The following is a 13,967-nucleotide window of genomic DNA, read 5'->3' on the forward strand; positions in this document are numbered from 1 at the left end:
CCAGTATGGGTAACAACCCAACGGAGTCACCCACAGAGCTCCCTGTCCAGCTTGCAGGGAGCCTAGAAGTGCCTGGGAAGTCTCTCATCACCCAGCAATTACTTAATGCTGATGCCATCTCAGAAAGGGACCCACAAATTCTGTAAGTTTAGTGAGCTTCCCGAATCCCTGAGTTTCCCTCCTCTTTGGAGAGGGGGACCTTTGAGCTCAGACTGAATAACCACACAATTGTATATTTTCTTTTACTCCCTTTCCCAACCACCGCTTTGGCAGTGCCACCTTGTCACGGGCAGAGAGTAGCCGTTGACACATGTGTTTCGCAGTGAGGAGCCAACATGAGGCAGCTGGTTAGTTCCTACTTACAGTCACTAAGCAGAGAGAGGAGTAACATTCTCACTCAACTCACTCTCTCTGTTCAGGCTGGGAACCCAGGGGATTAAACAGTGCCACCTGCATTCTAGTGGGTCTTCCCTCCTCTGTTAAACCTTTCTGGAAATACCCTCCCAGATACATTCAGAGGTGTGACTCCTAGTTGATTCGAAATCTTGTTAAGTTGAAAATCAATGCATATTCCTAGAAAATGCACACACACACACACACACACACACACACACACACGATGTAGACATGAAGGCATGTTGTCCTCCACAAGGCCCAAAGGTCTTTATAGAATTCTGGATTTTGACTAGACTAAACCCAAGAGACAACTAAGAGGAAGAATGGCAAACTCTATCTACACTGCATTTTTGTATTTTCCTTTGGGTAAAGAATGAAGTTGTAGACAAGGATCTAAGGCCAAAAGTCAAACAAACAACTGTAGAAAGGCAGGCAGGATCCCCCAGAGTTCACGAAGTACAGTTGTAAATGACTTGGTCCTATGCTGGTGTCAAGTCAGTAGTTAGCTCTTGACATTCAGAGGATATTAATTATGTAAAACATCATAAGCCACTTGTTCTTTACCAATTAGATGCAAAGTAAATTCAGACAGAAGCCATAGTGGTTTTGTAGGGGTTGGGGAGGTTTTTAGCCCAAGAAGAAGCATGAGGCTATGGAGTAGCTCAGTAGTATAGTGTGTACTGGGCATTTGATATAAGACCCTAGGACCCACCCAACACAAAAAATAAATGCATAAAAAATAACAGCCCAACATAGATCGGGGACTGGACCCACTTGTAAAACACAAGTGTCTGGGTTGTGTATCCTGTGGACAGGGCTGGGGCCCTGGACCAATGCTGTTCTCAATTTATAACGACTCTTATCATGGATGGTGTCTGTCCCTTTAAGGGACATCCAGTGAGTGCTCTTACCAGCCCTGAGATTTTATTTGCTAGAGGCCAAATGGCAGAAGCATGTGTTTGGTTCCATAGCAACATGTCTGTGCAGACAAGAAAAAAATTTATATATAGATATAGATTATATAGATATATAGATATATAGATATATAGATAGATATATAGATATATAGATATATAGATATATAGATATATATTATTTTGCAGCAGCCAATGTATCTTGGGCAGACCCAGGATAACTTTAATGCATCCTCCATTTTCCTGCCTATCTCCCTGTGCCTTTTCCTTTCCTGGGGCCTTTGATAATGCAGGGAATCTGCACTTTGTCATTCCTGCTATCTAGCTCTGCTATTAACACTCACCTTGTTCTTACCCAGCCTGCAGCTGGCTAGGGAGGAAGGCAATACCTATGATCTCATCCCTGAGCAGAGCTGGGAACCTCCCAACCTTAGCACTTGAGAGCAAGTAGGTAATGTGTGCTTCGCCTCGCCTCTGTGGCAAGAGAGTTCTGTCATGACATGGAAAGGACTGAGACTCCTGCGTATTACCGTCAGCTCCGTCTAGCTGAAAGGGAGTCGGCAACAGGGAGCTGTGTGATATCCAGGGAGGCAGAGAGCTTGTGTCACATACTGTGGGCCTGTGTGATGGGCATTGTAGAGCTCTAGAAAGAAATAATGGTACCCATTTCTCTCCTTCCAGAAGCTCTGTCCAGAGGCAAATCCTAACTGAGATTTTACCACTGCTCTGCCCTTAAAGCTTTTGCATGTCTCTGTTCTCCTCTGTCTTTCACAGCCATTGGAAACACTCTGGATTACGCTGATGCTTGGCCCTCTAAACTCTGGAAGCAACAGGGTCTTAAACTATATAGCCCAAGCTGGCCTGGGATTTACTGTGTAACCGTCACAGTTTCTTTTCCCGTTGCAGTGACAAAGTACTCGGGCATAAAGCAACCTAGAGAAGACAGGGTTTGCTTTAGCTCACAGTTCAGGAGGAGGCAATGGACTGTGGCGGTGAAACCTAGGTGTCAAGTGCATGAGGCAGCTGATCACATTACACCTGCAATGGATACATGCAGGGATGCATTATGATGCCACGATGGCTTCCTTCACTTTTACAGTGGTTCTCAACCTGTGACCCCCTTCAGGAGGTCAAAGTACCAGTTCAGTTTCACAAGGCTTGCATATCGGATATCCTGCCCATCGGATATTTACATTACAATTCATAACAGTAGAAAAATATAGTTGTAGAGTAGCAATGACAATAATTTTCTGGTTGGGAGGGATCACTACAACCGGAGGAACTCGCTGTATTAAATTGTCACAGCATTAGGAAGGTTAAGAAACACTGACTTTATACAATCCTGGATCCCCTGCCCAAAGACTAGTCCTGTTTACAGTTGGGATGGATCTTCCCACATCAATTAATATAATCAAGACAATCCCCCCCCCATATGTATACCCAAAGGTCTGCCTACTGGGCGATTCTAGAGTCTGTCTAGCTGACAATTAATACCATTGCAGTAGCACAGGCTGACTTTAAACTTGAGATGTCCTGTGCTAGCCTCCCAAAGGCTCGGATTACAGCTAGGTGCCACCACACCTAACCTCTGGAAGCATTTCCAAAGACTCTCTGCCATTCATTTGACATCTATCCTTTGTTTCTTCTTGTGATTAATATTTGAGGGGTAGGGGAAGTCTGGGCGTCTGTCTAGGCAGAAAGGAAGCCATTAGTGTTACAATCAGGAGTCCCCACCCCCACTACTCCCACACACCTTCTTTCTGAATCTCTCTTCGTGCCCAGAAATAAGCGTGGAGGGTAATACCTATGTCATACTATTTGTTTCTGATGATGTCACAGCCTCATCCTCGCCCCCAAGGATTATGACGTATGTGTTTAAATAGGTTCAAGTATTCTTTTTACTTTTTTTTTTTAAAGAAAGGACACATTTAAGAAATTCTCGGTGTATATTTTTAAATGTGTCTATAAAGTCACAAATGAGGGGTGTCTAAAGACTCTGCTTTTCCCTTGTCCCACTGTGGATATTGACCATGCTTCACACTAGCACAGAAATAAACTTCTGGCCCACCCCTACCTCCCCGATTCACTGTCACAGCATTTGCCTTTGGGGCCGAACCTCTCAATGTAGCAGTTGTCTTTGGAGCCATTAAATCAGAGATTTGAAGGGGTTTTTCTTTAAAGTGACAGGTTTGATAGATTAGGGTAGCGATTCCTAATTTAGTTTCGAGGTCTGTTGGGGAAGAAGGAGAAGGTTTCCATATGAAAACTTTTATCTTAAAAGGGTTGAGAGTTCTCTTTCCAAGTTCTGAGCCAATGGGGGGAAAAAAAAGGCAAGAGCACAAAGCTGGTAGAAGCCAGAATTCGTATGCTACGACAAACAGAGTGAGAGCCAAAGGGACTTACCGTTTCCCCGTGCCCTGTAGTATAGACCTTGGTAGTCATAACTGGAGCCATTTTGAGTCTGCAGAGCCCTGCCTGTGGGAAGGAGAAAGAGGTCAAAGTTTACATTGATTACTCCTACCCAGAAGAATCCACATTTCGGTCCAGGTGCAGCCAGATAGCTAGCTCACTTCCCATCTGGAAAAGAAAAGGGCAGAGCAAAGGCTCAGAGACACTTAAAAGACGTGGGTAGGTGATGCTTCTGCTCGATATACGTTTCACCCTCTGCCTCCCATTCAAGGCTGACCATCCTCCTAGCTCAGTCCTACCACCTCCGTCCAGTCCCGTAGCCCTTGTGTTTGTTGTGTTTGTTCAAGGGACTGGTTAGTCTCCTCTACTCAGTGGACACGAAAGCCTTACAAGTCTCACTGTCTCACGCACCTCAGTATTTGAAACTGTGCCAAGCCAGCAACAGGTCGTTGTGTATGTGCAAAGCTCACTCCTGAATTTGGGGAGAAATTTAGGGAAAGGAGGGGAGAAAGTTGTAGGGTGAAGAGAACTCTGAAAGTTAAAGTCAAGGTCACAGCCTCCAAGACACCCTAGACTAGCTGAAGAGGCAAGGCATGATTACAGGTAATATTAAAGAAATGAAAAGGCATGAAAGGCAGTCGGTGGCAGAAGTGACACTAGGTATTCTTCACAGACTCATTGCCAAGCAGATGACAATAGAGCGATTGGAAGCTATTGTATTAGTCAGGGAGGGATGGATGCAGTTTTGTGTCAGAAACAGTCAGTCCTAGACTGGTGGCTTCACAAAATACTTATTCCTTGCTCCTGCTGTGGCATTTGATGTGGTATCTCTCCTAGATGGTTGTCTTCCAAGCACACCTCGTAGCTCCTCTGAGCATCTACAGGCCTCTTCGTGACCGCAGGAAAGGGCAGAAAACTGGCATCTTGCTTACATGGTTAAATGCCTCAAAGGTATAGCAATGGAAGGTCCGCTTGCCACCTACTGTGTTCTGAGCATTTGAGGCTTGACTTGGAGACAGTTCACTGTGTCCCAGTCCTGTCCTCTGACACACAGTAGGTACACAAGTGATATGTGAAGGGTGACAGACTGGATAGACGGAAGAGTGAGTTGACACTCATTTCTGGAAGAATCCTATCAGTTGTGGGCTTGGTAAATGTCGTGAGCACTAATATAGATTGTAAAGCTATGATTGGTTAATTAGTGTAGTGGTTTGAATAGATTTGACCCCCATAGACTCATGCATTTGAATGCTTGGCCCACAGGGAATGACACTATTAGGAGGTGTGTCCTTGTTCGAATAGGTGTGGCCTTGTTGGAGGAAAAGGGTCACTGTGGGGTGGGCTTTGAAGTCCTATGCTTAAGGTCTGCCCAGGTAGAACTCTCAGCTTCTCCAGTACCATGTCTGCCATGAGGAGAATGGACTGAACTTCTGAAAAACTGTAAGTTGGCCTTAATTAAATGTTGACTTTCATAAAAGTTGCCTTGGTCATGGTGTCTCTTCCCAGCAATGGAAACTAGAACAAATAGTCATGATGAGTAGTTGATCCTAAGGACACAGGAAAATCAAGCACAAGTTAGTAGGAAACTGAGCTCTTTTATGAAGGACTGACCCTCTATACTCCCTACTTGGTCACATCACTGTCTAACAGGTTCAAGGCTCAACTTCTTGTGCTATGTGGTTTCAGCTTCTCTTTCTAGTCTTGTGACTTCTGAGTGAGGTAGAAATCATCCTCATTTCAGAACCTTAATCCAGTGAGGTTAAGTTGTTCTCTTGATTCCATTCACCCTGCACCATCCCCTCCATTACCAGGTCACCTGACACCTGCACATGCATCCTGGGGACCTGGGGGTAGGCAGCGTTAAGCTCCAGTTCCTTAGCGAGAACCCTCTGGAAGAGCCCGTACTTACGCAGAGCAATTCTTGAATCAGCATAGAAAATGTAAAGTTTCCAAAGAGACAGGAATACACTGTACTGGATGCAATGGGCCTGGAGGTTCTGCCAACCTCCCCATAGCTGCCTCTATACAGATCTTCGTGTAGACCTTTGTGATATTCTTCATTTATAAACAAACAAAAACAAATAAGTTACTGGCTTGAGGAAATGGTTCAGTGGAAAGAAAGTACTTAATTCACAAGCGTGAGGACCAGAGCACAGATTCCCCAGAACCAATGTGGATGTCAGGTGGGTGTGGTGGTCCGTCACTAATTCTAGCACCCTGAAGGCTGGGGCTGGAGATCCTTAAAGAAAACTAGCGGGGGTACACTAGCATTATCTATGAGTTCAATCGAGAGCTCCTGCCTCGATGAATAAAGTGGCCATCAGTGGAGGGGAACCACTAATATCAACCTCCACACCCAGGCACACAAGTCTACCCGCCCACAAGTGATGAACTAGATAGCTGTTCCTTCTAATTCTGTGAGTCACTCTATCAAGTTAATCAAACACTAGGAGGGGGCGGAGGAACCCCCACTATAGCTGGTTAGTCAGTAGCACAAGTAAACTGACCCATGGCTTATGATTGGTGTGTGAAGTGAGGGTGTGATGGTAGAGGGTAGCCTTGGGACCTGAGTTTGTGGTTTGTTTGTTTTTTTCTTTTCCCCACAACTTTGAGACTAGGAAAACTTGCTTGTCACTGTTGCTCTGTGGGAGGTGGTGATGGAAGGATGCTGCTCCTTCTCTGCCTCCTACAGTTTGAAGGGGACAGGGCAGTGGGGGAGGCCAGACTTAAAAATCACTGGTAATGGAAGATTCTTTAGCAGGTGACATAACCAACTGCACTCAGGGAGCCCATGACCTTGAGGTGTTGGCAAAATGAGAGCCAGGGCCAGTCTGAGAAGGCTGCTCTCATCCTGACAAGTTGAGGCATTGAAAACCTCTGTGGACAGTGACATGATGCTTAGAGTTGGGGAGTGACAGCACGGTGTCCCTTGACCAAAGCAGGATATCTGTTTTTGCACAAGAAATGAGGGAAAGCCAGAAATGAGAGAGAACAATACTTTTAAATCCTTCATGGCTATCAAATGCCATCGGTTTTATTTTTGAGATTACTTTAGTAACAGTGTCATCTGTACTGAGGCTTCTCTAGAAGACTCTCTGGAAATATCCTTGGACCGAGGCAGGCCTTAGTGTTTTTATTTACACCTTCCTTCCAAACTTCCCAAGGTTTAAGATCAAACCATGTATATGGGATGAATGTGTAGGTGTGCACATGAACATACATGTGTGTACATAACTGTGTATGTGTGTGTGAACATATGCATGTTAGTGTATGTGTGTGTGTGTACATACATGTGCAAGCCTATGCATGTACATCTTTGTGGAAGACCAAAGTTCTAAGTCAGTGTCTTCTCCAACTGCTCTCCACCTTATTTTGGGGGCACAAGATCTCTTCCTCAACCTGGAACTCACTGATTTGGCTAGCCTGGGATGGGCATCAAGCCCCAGTGATTCTTCTGTTTCCATTTCCTGGGAACTGGGGTTACAGGGACACCGTGAGCAAACAGTTTACCAGCTGGGCCATTCCCAGCTCCTTAGTCCCTACACTCTAGGGCCTGGAGTCAGATTCTATGCTAGCAGCAGAATTGTCTGAAGTTCCAGCTCCAAGAAGGCTTGGATATGAGTGAGGGGTTAAAACCCCAGAGGTTGCCGGGTCTGTACACTTGTGGGAGCGGCCTCTGCCCACCACTAGGAGATCTGTCCTACCCTCAAGCCTCTTGTCAGCCGTGACCTCCCTATGGCTCTGGGGAATGAGTTGGCAGTGTCTGGCTAGTTGGTAAAATCTTACAAACCAGAGAGCTTTTCCCCTTTAGCTCCAGAAGGCATTGTGCACAACAGCCTTTTGGATTTGACAAGTTGGAGCCAGGTTTGATCAGGGGGAAGGGAGACAGAATGGCGTAATTGGAGGATGAGAAGAGGAATGGATAATATAGTCTCAGTTTCCCCCCTGAAGCTGAGTAGTTGTGTCACTGTTATATAGCTCACTCTTTCTTTCTTTTTTTTTTTTTTTTTGGTTCTTTTTTTCGGAGCTGGGGACCGAACCCAGGGCCTTGCACTTCCTAGGCAAGCGCTCTACCACTGAGCTAAATCCCAGCCCCTAGCTCACTCTTTCTTGTGGCAAAGGACAATCTGATGAGAGAGGCCAAAGGTGGATATGTCATGAAAGAGTGGAGGCAAATGCCTGGATTCCTGGGAATCCTAAGTCTGTGTGTCCCAAAGTCTCTCTACCCTGAATCCAGGAGAGAGTATGAGAGAAAGGGCCAGAAAGAGCTGTCCTTACATGCCCACCTTCCCTCCTTTTCTATGCGGGGTATGAAGAAGGTGTTTTAGTGCAACTGGGAGAGACAAACACTCTGAGATCGTCATCTCTTACCCTCTAATTCCCTTGGTGCTATCGTTGGTCAGATCCCCGCACCCCACGCTTGCTCTGTCTGCTGTTATCTGTGAAGACCGTTTTTCAAGCACGGCAAAGCACGCATCCTTCTTGATGTGGAAGAAGAGCTGTATTGTTGGTCATTTCAGTCCCTCCACATACCCATAATACCAGTTGACTGGTGTGTGTGTGTGTGTGTGTGTGTGTGCGCACATGTGCACACTGTTTTTTATCCATGGATCTAAGGGAATCTGGGCGGGGGCTGGTAGTGTGGTCATTCCTGGAACTTAAGGCTAGGTAGCAAAATCTATAAACCATACACACACGTGCACGTGTGCGTGTGTGAAATCCTTTGAAACAACAAGATGTTTGGGGTCCTCTGTCTTTTCCGGAGGAATAGGTGTATATTCGAACAGACAGGCGAAACTATGTATGGATTGTTAAGTATTGTGTGGAAGGAAGAGGTGGAAGTCAGCTTTAATGTTCTCTTCCCCTCTCCCTATAGGTTCTCGCTAGTACTAGAGACATGAGACATTTCAAATCTCGTGTGACAGCGATACCCTTTTGATGTGCTTTGCCTAGAAATGAAAGCTGAAATAGGCTTTGGAGTAAACTAACCATGATCACTTCCCATTAGCATGAACATGAATCTCTGTCCTGACAGATTTTGTTTGCAGGAACATCCCCTGTTTAATAAGGATACACGTGTTACTGGGTGTTTCGTATATCTTCTCAATTCGGGAGCTGAAGGAGTCACGTGTGGAGGAATTCCCCATTCCCCAAATGTTTTTCCAGCCATTGCCCAAACTTCAGAAAAAAAAAAACTGTTCTAAGAAGAAAAGAACCCAACAGATACGTCCCAACAAGATTCTCACCCACAATTTGACCTATGTAGTCCTTGGTCAAAAGGAACTTGAATGTAAGAAGTCTCTGTCACCACAGCCACTCACAGACCCCTAGGGGATGCTCTTTTCTCTGGTCCTGATCAGAGAGTGATGGGAACAGACACAGGGTTTAATGCTGCCCCCACTGCCTTTAAAGTATAGCCTGCTGCTTCTGACTCTGCCTCACCCAGGAGGCAGGAGGAAGTGAACGACTTCTTATTGCTCTCAGCACCTCAAGATGCATCCAAATCTGTGGATTGGGCTCTTTGCAAAACCAGACTAGACGGCCAGGTACCCACAGCTCGGCCCATTCTGTTCCTTTTTTGCTTTCTGATAGGTTGGAAGTATAAGTGGCTTGCATTCCAAAACCTTCAAAGAGACTCTGCTGAGTGTCTAGGACTTAGAAACACCTGTTCGGTTTATTTGTTTTTCCTTTAGTGTTTGAAAAACTGGTATGCCGACATTACCTTGGGAGTACAGATTTCCTGGCAGGGAGGGCTCAGGAAACAGAACAATGGGCTTTGCTTTCCATTTGGAATGCATTCCTCTCTTTGAGGGGTGATCTAAGAGGCGTCTGTCTTCACATTCATTTCTGTGATTACAGTTAATCCCATGGCTCCAAGTCGTGGGAGCAAATAGTGTGTCTTCTGACAGAGTCGCTTACAGACCTTAGGCATGATGTTTTATGAGGAAGTGGGGATTTGGCTTTGGAGATCCCCCATAGTGAGGCTAAAATGAGGGCATTCAAGCTTGGCCCCTGGCTGCCTAAGGATGTCCTACCTCATTATCACTCCCCCACCCCGGAAGATGGCAAAGATTATGAGGCAGGGTAAGGGGAAATATGTGGGCAGGGCGGGATCAGAGCCTTGCCATTATCTGCTTAGGTGCAGAGGAAGCCAAGGTACCTGGCAAGTTACCTGGTTGCTAAGGCAACCGCTAAAGGAGTGTTGTGACTTTGAACTGAGCATCAGTCTCTGTGTATTGATTCTCCTCAGATGTAAATCCTGTTCTTGGTTTTTTTCAACATGGAGTCTATTTCTTCTGCTTCCTGAATCCCTTTGGAAATATCAAATACAGTCTATTTGAATGTAGGGGAACACCAGCAGGCTGTTGGGAGGAGGTTGCAGTAGCTTCAATCCTGTCGTTTCTAGCTTGATGCTAAGGGAGGAAGGATTGTGACGCTGCAGACATCTGAACGGCCGGAATTATCTTATGCGGTTGCAATCATCCCGTGTGAACCCCAGGTCTGCGTGTACCATAATGTGAGGATTCTTCCCCAAATATCTATGGTGTTAAGACATAAAGGCGCTGGTTTGTGTTTCGGCGTGAGTCGCCAGCCTGTGAGAGGTGAGGAGCACGAGGTGGTTGTCCTTTCCACTCACATGCACAGTGCCTTCTACTAGAATTACGGAGGTCAAGACCATTTTATTCACAAATTAATGTCGTCTAGTGGCCAGCTGTCTAGGGTGCCCTCTGAGGACTTTTGAACTTCTCCATATTTGCACTTAATTATGCAGCCTCTTTACGGTAGAGCGTCTCGCTTGGTGCCCATGCTGCTAGCTCAGCCTGTGAAGCGCTGGTTGTGTATGGATGGGGACTTCAGACAGAGCTCTGGGGCCTATTAAGCAATGTGGGTGAGGCGGAACAAGTGTATAACCCGGGCGGTAGGGAGGCAGAGACGGGCAGATTGCTGGAGTTTGACCTGCTTGGTAGGCTCCAGGCTTGTAAGGGAGTCTCTTTCTAAAGCGCAGAGGCAGGTGGACCTCTGTGAGTTCGAAGCCAGCCTGGTCTTCCAAGCAAGTTCAGAATATCCAGGGCTCCGTTACACAGAAACCCTATCTCAAAAAACAAAACAAAGCAACCAAAAAAAAAAAAAGGTGGGTGGGGCTAAAAAGATGCCCAATCAATTAAGAGGACCTCACACCAACCTTGGGCAGTTCACAGCTACCTGTATCTCCAGGGAATCCGATGCCCTCTCTGGTCTCCACAGATGCTTGGAGTCATGTGCATATACTTACACACACACACACACACACACACACACACACACACACACACACACGATTCAGTGTTAAACTACTTAATTATATATATGTGTTTGAAACCATATGTATTCATTTTAGAAAGATCTCTTCGCTTTACTTCTGTACGAAGCAATTTAATCATGGCCTTTATCTATTAAAAACAGAATCGTTCTCATCTTTTGAGCCACTCTGAGGGTCCTCCGAACCACATTCCAGAATTTGCAAGTATATTGCACTTCCGGAGTCCGCATTTGATGCTATTAGGAGAGTTTTTCTCCCAAGCCACAAGTGGCTGTTCCTTTTATTTACTTCTAAGATTTGTTATGATTGTGTAACTGGTGGGAGCATGCGTTTCAGAGATGTGGTCCACAAGGAGACCCGTCGCTCCACAGTGTTGAGCTGAGCTGTATCGTTAAGAATTATTTCGCCATGCCTACCCTGAGTACATTTTCATGTGCCATGCAACGCGGCCACTGACTTAGTTGTTTTTGAAAGCCATCTTTAAAAATACCGTTTTATTTATAGTGGCATCTAATGCTTGTGACTGTGAAAGTCATACTCTTGAAAATAATTACTAGGTAAACGTGTTTTCTTTCTTAAAATAAGCACTGACACGCTGGGTGGCTTTTTTTTTTTTTTTTTTAATATGTGAGACCGAATGGAGACAGTTTCAAGGTGATATACTTCCCATAAACAGTGTTATGCTGGTCAAAGCAGAATGCATGAGAGAACAAGAAATCACAGGATAATCTCTACAAGATCTTCAAACATTAAGGAGATGTAGGCTTTTATAATGGTCGCCTGCGGGAAATAAAACCGTATGTTACCTTATCTTTGATTCGGGTATATATTAGCAAGTGAACTTGTCTTGGGAGAGAAACGTAAATAACTACCTCTGGGCAGCAAAGCCCTTTTACACGGTAACAGTAATGAGCGAATTCTCCTTGGTTGTCTGAGAACCGGGTAAAAGGGAAGTATGAGAGATTCTTCTACTCTCTAACATGATGGTAAAAGCTTTGAGTCCTAATCAGACTCACGGAAACCACAGTTGTCTGAGGAGTCTCCACAGAAACAAATGGTGCTAATGCCCATTGGGCATCTCTGACCTGGAAATCCCAAAGCGATTTACCCACAGGGACTGATCAGTTCTCCTGACGCTTCTGAGACTGACATTAATGTCTTTGAACGCATCACATAAAAGGAGTCCGTGTTTTCCAGGGAATGCAAATGTCTTGACTATGATTAAAGGTGGGGGAAAGAGAGGAGTTTAACGCAAAGATAACTTTTTTTCTGACATACTGGTCTGCCCAAAGATGTCTTCTTTTCTGGGAACTGAAAAACAGGGGGTCAAGATAGCTCCTTAACTCTGCTTACACAAGCATATTAAAAAGGACCCCACTAGAGGAGAATAATTAGGTTCCCTCCCCCCACGTGAGTCTTCTTTAAAATGCCTCATTTGATTTAGTGTGCACTAAGACAATGGGCTTGAAATAATGCCACCTGCTTTGTGTCGCCAGGGTGAGGAGTCTCAGCCTGTGGCTTTGTAGAAAACCGGTTCCCACTAGCACATCCATCTCTGATGTTGTCCTAAGGGACAGTTCATTCTGGGGGACTTCCAATGAGTGATTTCCCATTCCTGTGTAGCTCAGCTTCTGGTGAACTGCATGCCAAGATTCTCTACAAGTTCCTCGCTGAAGCCAAAATGCACTCAGCCTGGGCCTCCTCCTGAACAAATGGAAGCTGGGCGGAGAGAAAGGGCTCAGTAAAGAGAACTGTGCCCTGTGGGAGGAAAGGGGACCCCGTGACATTCGTTGTCTCAGGTATGTGGACACAGACATTTTCACAGAGGGGCCGAGGAGACGGCACAGCTAATAATGGCTTGCCTTCAAACCCAAGGACCTGAGTTTGATCCCCAGGACTGATGTGAACAGAAACTAGGTGTTATGATGTACACTTAGAACCCCGGCACCAGGGGCTGGGGATTTAGCTCAGTGGTAGAGCGCTTACCTAGGAAGCGCAAGACCCTGGGTTCGGTCCCCAGCTCCGAAAAAAAGAACAAAAAAAAAAAAAAAAAAAAAAAAAAAAAACCGGCACCAGGGAAGAAAAGGCAGGTTGATTCCTAAAGCTCACTGGCTGGCCAGCTAGACCCACTTGGCAAGTTCTGGGCTATAGAGACCCTATCTTTGGCCCCCAAAGTTAAGAATGTGTGCACACGTGCGCGTACACACACACACACACACACACACACACACACACACTTGTGCACACATACCTGAACATATATGAATACACAAACACACAGACACACACACACTTGTGCACACACATATGCACACATACCTGAACATATATGAATACACAAACACACAGATACACACAGCTGGGCACACACATGTGTGCACACATACCTGAACATATATGAATACACACATACATAGGATAGATGGAACGGGCATGAATACCACTCCATAGTAGGGTGCTTACTGAGCATTCCTAAGGTTCTGGTTCAAGCCTCAGTACTGTAAAATAATAAATAAATTAATAAACAAACAAATAAATGTGTTAATAATAACAAACCATCATGTGTATGTTCTCAATACCTTTCTCATAGCAACCCTAAATGTCTTATTTGCACGTCTTAAGCATTCTATGGAGTAGGAACCTCCTAACCGTACCCACGTGTCACTCCCAACCCAGTATTTCAGGAAATTAATACCCTAGAAATCATCAGCTGGAGTTTTTTTTTTTTTTTCAGGACCAAGACCACTTTTTCAGAAAGCCTGGCTTGTGTTACTAATATATTAGCCCCCCTCCCTTTATCACAAGCAGCTACCTCATGGCTGCATTTGCCATTCCCTCTTCCTTTTTTTTTTTTTTTTTTAAATTAATTTTTATTTATATGAGTACAGTGTAGCTGTCTTCAGACACACCAGAAGAGGGAATCAGATCTCATTACAGATGGTTGTGAG

At 45.2% G+C, this 13,967-nt stretch overlaps 1 protein-coding gene across 16 annotated transcripts in view; it reads left to right on the top strand.

Annotated features, from left to right (window-relative positions):
* Positions 1-13,967, top strand: part of Atxn1 (ataxin 1) — a 410,902-nt gene that overhangs the window by 226,090 nt on the left and 170,845 nt on the right.

This window comes from Rattus norvegicus, chromosome 17, assembly GCF_021556685.1.
Source record: "Rattus norvegicus strain SHRSP/BbbUtx chromosome 17, alternate assembly SHRSP_T2T, whole genome shotgun sequence".
Lineage (NCBI taxonomy): Eukaryota > Metazoa > Chordata > Mammalia > Rodentia > Muridae > Rattus > Rattus norvegicus.